Here is a 10971-nt window from a genome sequence, read left to right as displayed (position 1 = left end):
GGAGAAAAACTAACTTGGAAGTTTTTAAAACTGCATGGAAAAACAGTATGTCCAGGTATAGACAGGCTCTAAAAACTGCTAGGGCAGAGCATATCCACAAACTCATTGAAAATAACCAAAACAATCCAAGGTTTTTATTTAGCACAGTGGCTAAATTAACAAATTACCAGACGCCACCTGATTCAAATATTCCACCAACGTTAAATAGTAATGACTTTATGAATTTCTTCACTAATAAAATAGATAACATTAGAAATACAATAGCGAATGTAGATTCTACAGCGTCTAACACTTCAGTTTCATCCGTCGCACCCAAAGATAAACTGCAGTGCTTTACAAATATAGGACAGGAAGAGCTAAATAAACTTATCACTGTATCTAAACCAACAACATGTTTATTAGATCCTGTACCCACTAAATTACTAAAAGAGCTGTTACCTGTAGCCGAAGAACCGCTTCTCAATATCATTAACTCGTCGTTATCTTTAGGTCACGTCCCAAAACCATTCAAGCTGGCGGTTATCAAGCCTCTTATTAAGAAACCAAAACTAGATCCTAGTGTACTGGTAAATTATAGGCCTATTTCAAATCTTCCATTTATGTCTAAAATATTAGAAAAAGTTGTGTCTGCTCAATTGAGCACCTTCCTGCATAAAAATGAACTGTATGAAGAATTTCAGTCAGGTTTCAGGCCCCACCATAGCACAGAAACTGCACTTGTTAAAATTACAAATGACCTGCTTCTTGCGTCAGATCAAGGCTGCATCTCATTTCTAGTCTTACTTGATCTTAGTGCTGCGTTCGACACCATAGATCATGACATACTCATAGATCGATTACAAAACTATACAGGTATTCAAGGGCAGGCTCTAAGATGGTTTAGATCCTACCTGTCCGATCGCTACCATTTTGTTTACTTAAATGGGGTGTCATCTCATTTATCATCAGTAAAATATGGAGTGCCACAAGGATCCGTCCTAGGTCCCCTTCTATTTTCAATATACATGTTGCCCTTGGTAATATTATTAGAAAATACGGAATTAGCTTCCACTGTTATGCTGATGATACTCAGCTATATATCTCAACGAGACCAGATGAAACTTCCCAATTATCTAAGCTAACAGAGTGTGTTAAAAATGTAAAAGATTGGATGACAAATAATTTTCTCCAATTAAATTCGGATAAGACAGAGATATTAATTATTGGACCAAAAAACACCACACAGAATCTTGTAGATTACAATCTGCAACTAGACGGATGTACTGTTACTTCCTCTACAGTCAGAAATCTGGGTGTTATATTGGACAGCAATTTGTCTTTTGAAAATCATATTTCCAATGTTACAAAAACTGCATTCTTCCATCTTAGAAACATTGCCAAGCTACGAAACATGTTATCTGTTTCTGATGCAGAAAAGCTAGTTCATGCTTTCATGACCTCTAGCCTGGACTATTGTAATGCACTTCTAGGTGGTTGTCCTGCTTTGTCAATAAACAAGCTACAGGTAGTCCAAAATGCAGCAGCTAGAGTCCTTACCAGGTCAAGAAAATATGATCATATTACCCCAATTTTACAGTCTCTGCACTGGCTACCTATTAAGTTCCGTATCAGTTACAAATTATCATTACTTACCTATAAGGCCCTAAATGGTTTAGCTCCTGCGTACCTAACTAGCCTTCTACCACGCTACAACCCATCACGCACCCTAAGGTCACAAAACGCTGGACTTTTGGTAGTTCCTAGGATAGCAAAGTCCACTAAAGGAGGTAGAGCTTTCTCACATTTGGCTCCCAAACTCTGGAATAGCCTTCCTGATAATGTTCGGGGTTCAGACACACTCTCTCTGTTTAAATCTAGATTAAAAACGCATCTCTTTCGCCAAGCATTCGAATAATGTATCTCTTAAATTGTGAGTGTAGTTGCATCTGCATTTTTATTCTTTAGCTTGGGTTAAACTAATTTTACTTCAGTTTCAGCAGCTATGCTAATGATGTCTCTATTTTGTTTCTATGTTTTGCCACGGGATTAACATCCCGTGGTAACTAGGATTTACACAAGCTCCAGTCTGGATCCAGAACACCTGAGAAGAGATGATGCTGACCCTCAGAGGACCCCAGATGATTCTAACCTTGAATCAACAAACAGAACTAACAATTATTGCTACATGTGTGACTGCATCATATAATTACTATTAATTAATAATATTGATAGTTCATCATCTAGCTGACTACGTCTTGTATTATTATTTTTTTTTTTCTAAAATCCTGTCAAACGTGCACAAACTACTAGCTACTACTAAATATTGTAGAAACATAATTTTCTGTAAAGTTGCTTTGTAACGATTTGTATTGTAAAAAGCGCTATACAAATAAACTTGAATTGAATTGAATTGAATTATCTGATATGAGTCATGCCTATTTGTGAACAATGCTGCTCTTGTGTTTTACTGGCCAACAAGTCACTCTTCAGATTTGATAAAATTATAAGCAACTGCACGATGAAGTCGGTCTCAGAGTTCAACAAGTCAAAAGACTGTGGCTGGTTTCTGAATTTGTGCCTGTTTTTAGACCTTGAGAGTAAGGTTTATATCCAACTTTAAATTGTCAAAAGTGTTTATGGATTTTAGGCTGATTTGCACCCACATGGGTAAAATACAACAGTGTATATATCCACAAGAATGGCTTCCGCGTATGACAGATAACGAAAGTTCGATAAAAGTGTTTATTACAGTTGAAATATGGATATTTTTCTTACAAAAATGCCTAGATTTACTACAGGAGGCATTTATTTACCTCCCAGAGCCATGTAAGGCACGTTTTATTATGAATGCGCATGCTTTAATTAACGACTTGTGGACTATTTAACTGCAACACACGATGATTGCAATGATAGAGCTTGGAAAAGCCAGGGCAGTTTTTAATATAACTCCGTCTGGATTTGTTTGGAAGCCTCGAGAGTGAGTAAAACACAGGCTAATTTTCATTTTTGGGTGAACAAACTCTTTAATCAGAATCAAGTCTTTGCACAAACACCAGATCAGATCAGAATGATGCTACTGTGCTAAAATTCATATTGGAAGAGATGGTGAGGATCCTTAATAATCTTTTAAATATTTTCAATGTAAACCTTAAACACTGACTAATATCTTAAGATTTCATTTCAAGCACATACGTTATTTCAGGGGCTAGAGATACTCTGCAGTGTCAAAAATAGAAAGGTGGGTGCTCAGACAGATTTATTGATATACTTTACTGGGAGAGATGAAATTTCAGAATGCTGCTTCCATTTTTTTTTTCTTTTGACTTGTATCTAAAGTTAGCTGCATGAGAAGAAAGATTTCTTATATACATATGGGGCCGGAGTTTCCTATCTTTGGTCAGCTGATAGTGAATTTCTCTAAAAGGACTCACAAGCTGTTATTGTAATGTTATGGATGCTAAATGTTGATTGGCATATAAAGACATTTTGTAAAGTTTAGTGTATGATCATGTGAATGGAATTTGGATTGAATTGTAAAAATTGTGCATATAAACACAGTCAATGTTGTTATTGTTGCTGCAATCAATATAATCTGAAATTGCAAGAACATGTATTTAATTAATGTAAAAGGGTCATATAACGATGCTTAAAATAACATTATTTTGTGTTTTTGGTGTAATGCAATGTTTACGTGGTTTAAGGTAAAAAATATATAATTATTTTCCACATACAGTACATTGTTGCTCCTCTCTTCACCGAATTTCTGAAACGCGTTGATTTTTAAAAAGTTCATCATTATGAAAAGTGCGGCGTGCTCTGATTGACCAGCTATCAAGTGTATTGTGATTGGCCGAATACCTAAAAAAATATATTATATTAATAAAAAGTATTATTATTTTATTATTATAATTTTACGTTGAAATTAGGGCTGGGCGATAATTAGATAATGATAATTATCGCAAAATATTATCCTCGATGAAATGATATATAGAGTTCGATAAATGTTCGAGTTAATGTTTATGCGCCAAAAGCGGAACGAAACAGCGCGACTTATTGAAGCGCGCCACAGGGACCGTTTATCCGCTCGGATCAAAGTTCAAAATGCCGCGCGGCGCGAGCTCACCAGAGCAGATGCGTTTACTCGGTCACGCATTAATCAGCGTTGTGAGATCCAGTGCTTAAATTCAGTGTGTTCAGAATTCACACAAATGATTCCTAAATTAGTTTAAAGCCAAACAGGATAAACATTTTGTGCAACGAGACAGTCAGAAGGCTTTTCAATCTACCCATGGCCATCATTTTCCATGGATTAACTGTAGTAACACCAAGGTAACGTAGTGTGGCAGAAATTTGGGATATTTACACTGAATTTTAATACAGGGTTAATGATAATTATAGTATGTATTTGTGATTATGCTAACGCATGTGTGCATTTTTACGGAATGTTTTTAGGTTACTGTTTCTCATACAGTACAAACGGGCTAACGTTACCTACAAACATAGTTATATTTTTACCATTGTATTAAGGTGCTATGTGTGTGGTTTTAACTGTGTTTATCTTGATTTAAATGTAGCCTATGCTATTATGATAAATAATAATAATTATATAGATATATATAATCATAGGTTGCTACAGTTTTTACAGATGTTACTGGTATTGATAATGAACAAAAAATGTACCTCTGCATCCTAACTCAAGCTACTATCAAATGTGCATTTCTAAGAGAAAAAAGAAAAAAGAAAAAAGAAAAAAAAAGGGATATTGCTATTAATATTATCAGGCAACCCAAATCTGTTTCTTGATTTGAACAAATTTCACTCATTAGAGCATGCAGAAATTAAGAAATACATTTTTCTATCTAGAAATTTATTTTTATTTAGTTTTTACAACTTTCACTTTGACGCAAAAATCTGGCTTTAAACTTGAAAAAAAATTATAAATAAAGATTTGACATTTATTGTGATAATTCTTAGTTTTTAACTGAATAAATTAATTTAATGGTAATAGTTGAACAAGCATGTATATTTCTTAAATGCCAAATGTCTAGCAGTGTTTTTAGTTTAAAACTTTTCAAATAGCTTTTTCTATAATAACCCCCCCCCCCCCCACACACACACAAACCATGCCATGTTTTTGAATGCTGTAATAATTGTATATGAAATAAGAGTGAATTACATAAAGCTTCCTCAATGAGCTTGGAAACAATGGGCTTTAAATGAAATAATGTACAACATATGAGAAAATATAATGACATATAACTCATTACAAGCTAAATTTGCACACACACACACACACACACACACACACACACACACACACACAAAAGTCAGTTCTACATACTTGTGTGAAAAGAAAAGTTTAGGGATCATGGATACAAGCCAGAAACATCATGCCACAAGACCTACTTTGCATTTGTAATCTTCAAAGTAGTAAATATGCATTTCAGTTTTAGTTATGTTTGCACGTCTCATAACATTAATAGTCTGGTACATGCAACGCATGTGTGAATGTGTGCAGGAGTGATTTATTATGTCTGTTGTTTGTTTGACTTTATATTTTCTTTATATTTTTTATTTTGCAGTAGCTCTCATTCTGGTCTATTTTTATGTCTTTGGTGTGACCTTTTGTGTTTTTCCTATGCTGCTATTTGCCGAGCGTTAATTGTAAATTAATCTTTGCGATTTAACTTTCACTTTTTCTGCTGTTTCTTAAGATGAGTGGGAAAAATAACTATGTGCGGTACGGTAATGATTTATAAATTGACAGAGCTGATGGAATAACCCATCTGTACGTACTGTACATTAACAGCAGTAGAGCCCCGGTTCATTCATCTTAGCCTGTCGACTATTGAGTAATAAGAATAATTCACCCAAATATATAACTTCTGTCATCATTTAATCATCTTTCCAAACCTGTATGTTGTTTTTAAGCTTCTTTTCTGTGTCAAAGGTCATAGTGAGCAAGTCTGTCAAGTAGTGTAGCGTAAAGGTTTATTAATTAAAACTATTAACTAAAAAATTAAGCAGAGGATTCTGGTCGCCATTTTAGATTTCTTTATTGTTAAATCCTATTCTGAAGTAGGATTTGATGAAATCATATCCTTTGCTCACATACTGTACTGTAGAAGCTACCGATCTGTTGTTTTTCACAATATTGTTTTTCTTGAAATGTTAATTTTAATCTCAAAATATTCTCACATTGCTATGAATTTGTTCTTGCAATTTAGACTTTAATTTCAAAAATATGTATTTTTTAGTCTCACTGTAATGCGAGTTTATTCTCAAAAGTTTTACTTTGTTCTCAAAATAACATGAATTTATTTTCATTATCTAATATTTTTATGTGGCACTAAAATGCATGTAGTCAAGCACCAAAAAATGAGAATAAATAAATAAATAAATAATAATAATACTTAATCTAAATTGAATTTGAATGTAAGGAATTAGGATTAAAATAAATGTAAATTTCTGTGTGCATCCATATTTAAATTCAACTGTAATTTTAACAAGAAAAGCAAAGTTTGTCAAGTCTTAGATGTATAGATACATAAATAGAATGATTGAAATGGCAGTTTTATTTTATAGTTATTTTTTAATGGGAGGAGCTAGTCTTTTATCTTGACTGTTAATCAAGAAAATATATCCAAGAATGAAACTGTTGTCTTATTTCGCTGAAATGTCTCTTTATTTTTCACATAAGAACATATAATTGTGTCCAAAAAGTTACATAAATCTGCAGTAAAATTTTTAGATTTGTTGCATTCATTATAAATCTCATAGTTAATTCTTCACAGCTCTAAACTCTTCAGAAAACCTGTACTTTTTCCTCATAACTGATCATCTTTATTCCTATCAGATTGTTTATTTCTAACCCCCAGAACTCAATTTCTGTTACGACTGCGATATCTAGGGGCTCAGATGCTCTTCTTTATAAGTGAAATGACTAACACAACCAAAATTAGTGCCATAGACCACCTGTGAACAGCAATAAATTAGACAACACGAGTTTTATAGAGCTAGAAATAAAGCTCATACATCAATCGAGTCCTAGCAGCGTATCCCAACTTCCCATCCCAGCTTTTCCGTCACTGTCAGATAAGCATCATCTGCTAAGGGTTATTCAACTCGTCAAGTGCTTTTCATCATTGACAACACGCTAACTCCACATGCACGTGGAGACGACAGAAACGCAGCACCTCGTGGCGTGTGTGTGTGTGATCATGCATGCGGACGCAGCCTCGGATTGAAGTGAACCGTCTCGCTGCGTCTTGCTGAGTTGTATGCCCCTGCTCCCAGCACAATGAAATTACATGTTTGTGATCTTCATCTCACAGACGTATTCAAGGCCCATTTATTTGGAATTGCTTTTAGTGTAATCCAATAAAGACATTTTTTCATTTATTTCCATGGTGAAATTTCTGCTGAGGCGATGTGGGCCAGCATTTCCTTCATTAGCAGTAATAATAACAGTAATAGCAATAACCACATTAAAGGCAATTATTACACTGATCCTCATCATCATCAACATCAATAATGTCAAAGTGTACAGCACACTGGGCATTAGTCATTTATGGAGAGGATTAAATCAGCGGAATATTATGGAAGGGACAAAACGTACGAGAAATGCGAGGCCTTCACTGCGAGAGCTGTTCTGTGTTCACTTGGCCTTTTATGTATGAATGATGTGGGGTGGGCGGTATGACAAATCATATATCACATAAAGATTCATTTTATGCCATGGTGACGGTATATATCACATTACAGTTATTTCTTTTATACTGAAAATTTAACCCAAAAATGGATTAATATACTGGATAAATTTTATATATAATATGAATGCTCTTTTGGTTAATCCACTGTATAAATTATTTTTTATTTCGGTTTCGATTTTTTTATAAGGTCGAAGTGTGTGTGTGTGTGTGTGTGTGTGTTGTTGTTGCATTCATATCAAGCTTGTTTTTTTTCTTCGTCCATCAAGTTCTATATAAAAAAAAAGAAATAGTACAACAAAAAAGATTTCATTCAGTGAATTTGAATGAATATATACTATAACTATAAATATGGTGTATTTTATCATATTGTTAAATAAATCTCTCTCTGTCTCTCTCTGTCTCTCTCTCTCTCTCTCTCTCTCTCTCTCTATATATATATATATATATATATATATATATATATATATATATATATATATATAATACTAATATAATGATTTATTTTTTTCAAATAAATGCAGTTATAATAGCAAATGAGCACATTGAAATTATATATGATCATGTGACACTGAAGACTGGAGTAATCAAACCCGGTTTTAAATTTCTATATTTTTATAATAGTTTTTTTTTTTATCGTAAGAGACTTCTTTTTAAAAAAAACTCACCGACCCCCAATTTTGTTTTTTTTTAAAATAATTGTAAAATAGCTGACATCTGCGCTAGACCTAGACTGCACCTCTCTGTTTATTTATGTGCTTGTAAACATAATATCACAGGAAGTTTCTTCTTCAGTCCCGAAACACTCCATTTATTTTGGATTGCCTTCAGGTGTTGTGTTAAATATCAGGAGCGAGATAACAACAGCGAAGGTAACCAGGTCAGATAAGTTGAACACGCAGGCCGAAACAAGACCAAAGGGACCGTCGGTCAGAATATCTCCGCCAACTGGCTACCTGCACAGACTCTCTGATGCTTGCAGGAACACGGATCTGCAGCGATTGTTAGAGCTGTACTCCGGCGCTGAAAATTTTTATTTTTGAATATTCTCAGGCGCTCCTAAACCAGCTTAAATTGGATCATTTTATTGTGCCGCTCCACCCTGCCAAAATGCCAAGAGAGTGTGGGTCTTGGCGAAGGCCGGCACTCCTGAATCTTCCCCGCGGCCTGCGCGCCCCCCACCCCTCTGCACTATCTGCTGACACAGAGTCTTGCCCCAGGCCGAAGCTCTCCGCATGGCCAGCCCCCTGCTGGGAAAAGATGCACTAAGTTGGAGAGAGCTGGAGGCGTCCCAGCACACAACTGGCCAGCAGGCCACTCAATGCGTGACACCTCACATATGTGTGCGCTGTCCTTTTATACAGTATGTACGGCACATTGAAGTACACATTACCAGTAAATGAATGTAGTTTTCTTTGCACTGGGTATACTTCACATTTACTGTATTCTGTGTTAAGAGTAAATCTTGCATGATAACAGTTGGTGAATTCAGTTAACTGGAAATTGAACATCACATTCCATACAAATGGAAGAAAAAATACATTCATATTTTTTAACAATCCTTATCATTTAGTCATGAATAACAGGAAAGATTATGGCAAAATGCACAGTTAGAAAGTGTAGGAAAAACTTACTGGGAGTATAGTTCAAATATGTATATTTTAAAAGGAGAAAGTTAATAATTGCAAAACATTTTTTTAAACAAATATTTAATTATTTAACTAAATGACTCAACACATTTTTTTGAGCGAAACACCATCTTCCAAGTTATATTATTCTGCTTGCTAAATATCATAGTTATTTTACACCCAAATAATTCAAAAACCCTTGGTATAATCAGGATTTACAAGTATAATCACTTGAACTCAACTCAATGAAACATTGAATTGTATTCAATCAAAATGGAAATCAGCCATAATGACAGGAAAGATCATGGACAGGACCAAAATGCTTTGGTCAGAAAGTACAGGAATGCTGTAGTAAAAACATATTGTGAATATTTCTTTCAGGCTGATTTCTTTTAAAAGATGATGATTCAGATGAATAACTGATGATTGATGATTCAGGCTGATTTCGTTTTTTAAATCAAATACTTGCCTAATTAGTTAACCTGAATGTCTCATTACAAGTTTTTAAGAATTTAATTAAATTAAACATTAATTAGTAAGGTAAATAATTGTTTTGCTGAATATTCCAAATGTCACAAACAATTTTTTGCTGCTACTTGACAACCAAATAGTTTGACAACCCTTGGTAAAATCAGGTCTTTCAAATAAATAAACAATGGAACCTTGAATTGTATTGAAAGTAAAATCTATCTCGGAAACTCTCTCTCTCTTTCTCTCAGATGATCATTTGTCTAATTATTTAACCTGAATGACTCCCAAAAATTATTTAATTTTTATTGCTAAATATAATGTAAAAAGTTTTTTGCTGTTACTTAGCACAAAAATAATTTGACAAGGCTTGGTGTTAATCGGAATCATTACACCTTTTTTAAAAATCAGTGTGGCCTGAGGAATTTTAACTTAATGTAGACTCATAAGTAATGTTTTTAACCTGTTTTTTAGCTTCTTGATTGCATAACTAGCCTGGACGTTTAAGATACAAGGTCACTGGCATATATAAATATCGCAGTCACATATAAAGCACCTTCACTGGTGTCCAGCATAAAGACATTCGATTAGTCTAGAATAACCAGAATATAATAGCACATTAGTACTTTTCATTTTAGTGATTTGGTATTAGATCTTTACCGAATTGTAACTTCATACTGTCATTAAAACAGAGACTAGATTGCCTGATTATATCCAGTTAATGTTGTTTCATTTTGCTTGGCTTTGCTTTTAATCACCCTTGTCAATTTGAAACACTCATTTATCCTTCATCATTTAACATAAAGTATTTCCATATTTTTCTCTGCAGTCCCCTGCACTTTTTCTCCTTTCATCAAACTTCTCTCATCAGTTCACTGTAATTGGCTCATTAGATTTCTGTTAATTAGCCTATAAAGCCTAATTTTTTTTAAAGCACCTTGTTTCTTTTTAAAGCATTCTGTTCTTGAACTATTCTTTTTTTAAATTTTTTTTTACTTCCATTAGCTCATTGTGCAGGAAAGAAATCTTCAGAATTAGTTTACATTTCTTACATTTTTGAGTTCTGTAGCACGTGCACTTTCCTGTAATGCAGCATTGAACAGTAGTGACCTTGTCTGCGTCTCATGCTTTCTTGCCTACAAACAGGGGGAATATTGCATTTAAGCAGTTCTTTCTGTTCAGCTTTG

At 34.1% G+C, this 10971-nt stretch overlaps 1 long non-coding RNA gene across 1 annotated transcript; it reads left to right on the top strand.

The window, feature by feature from the left end:
- Positions 1-4051: 4051 nt before the first annotated feature.
- Positions 4052-9111, top strand: LOC132157865 (uncharacterized). Its single transcript, XR_009437634.1, has 2 exons — positions 4052-4308; positions 8520-9111. It is a non-coding gene; the product is annotated as an uncharacterized LOC132157865 (long non-coding RNA).
- Positions 9112-10971: the final 1860 nt, after the last annotated feature.

This window comes from Carassius carassius, chromosome 15 (assembly GCF_963082965.1).
Source record: "Carassius carassius chromosome 15, fCarCar2.1, whole genome shotgun sequence".
Lineage (NCBI taxonomy): Eukaryota > Metazoa > Chordata > Actinopteri > Cypriniformes > Cyprinidae > Carassius > Carassius carassius.
The sequence above is the reverse complement of the archived record's forward strand: the minus strand, read 5'-3'. Positions and strand labels throughout refer to the sequence as shown.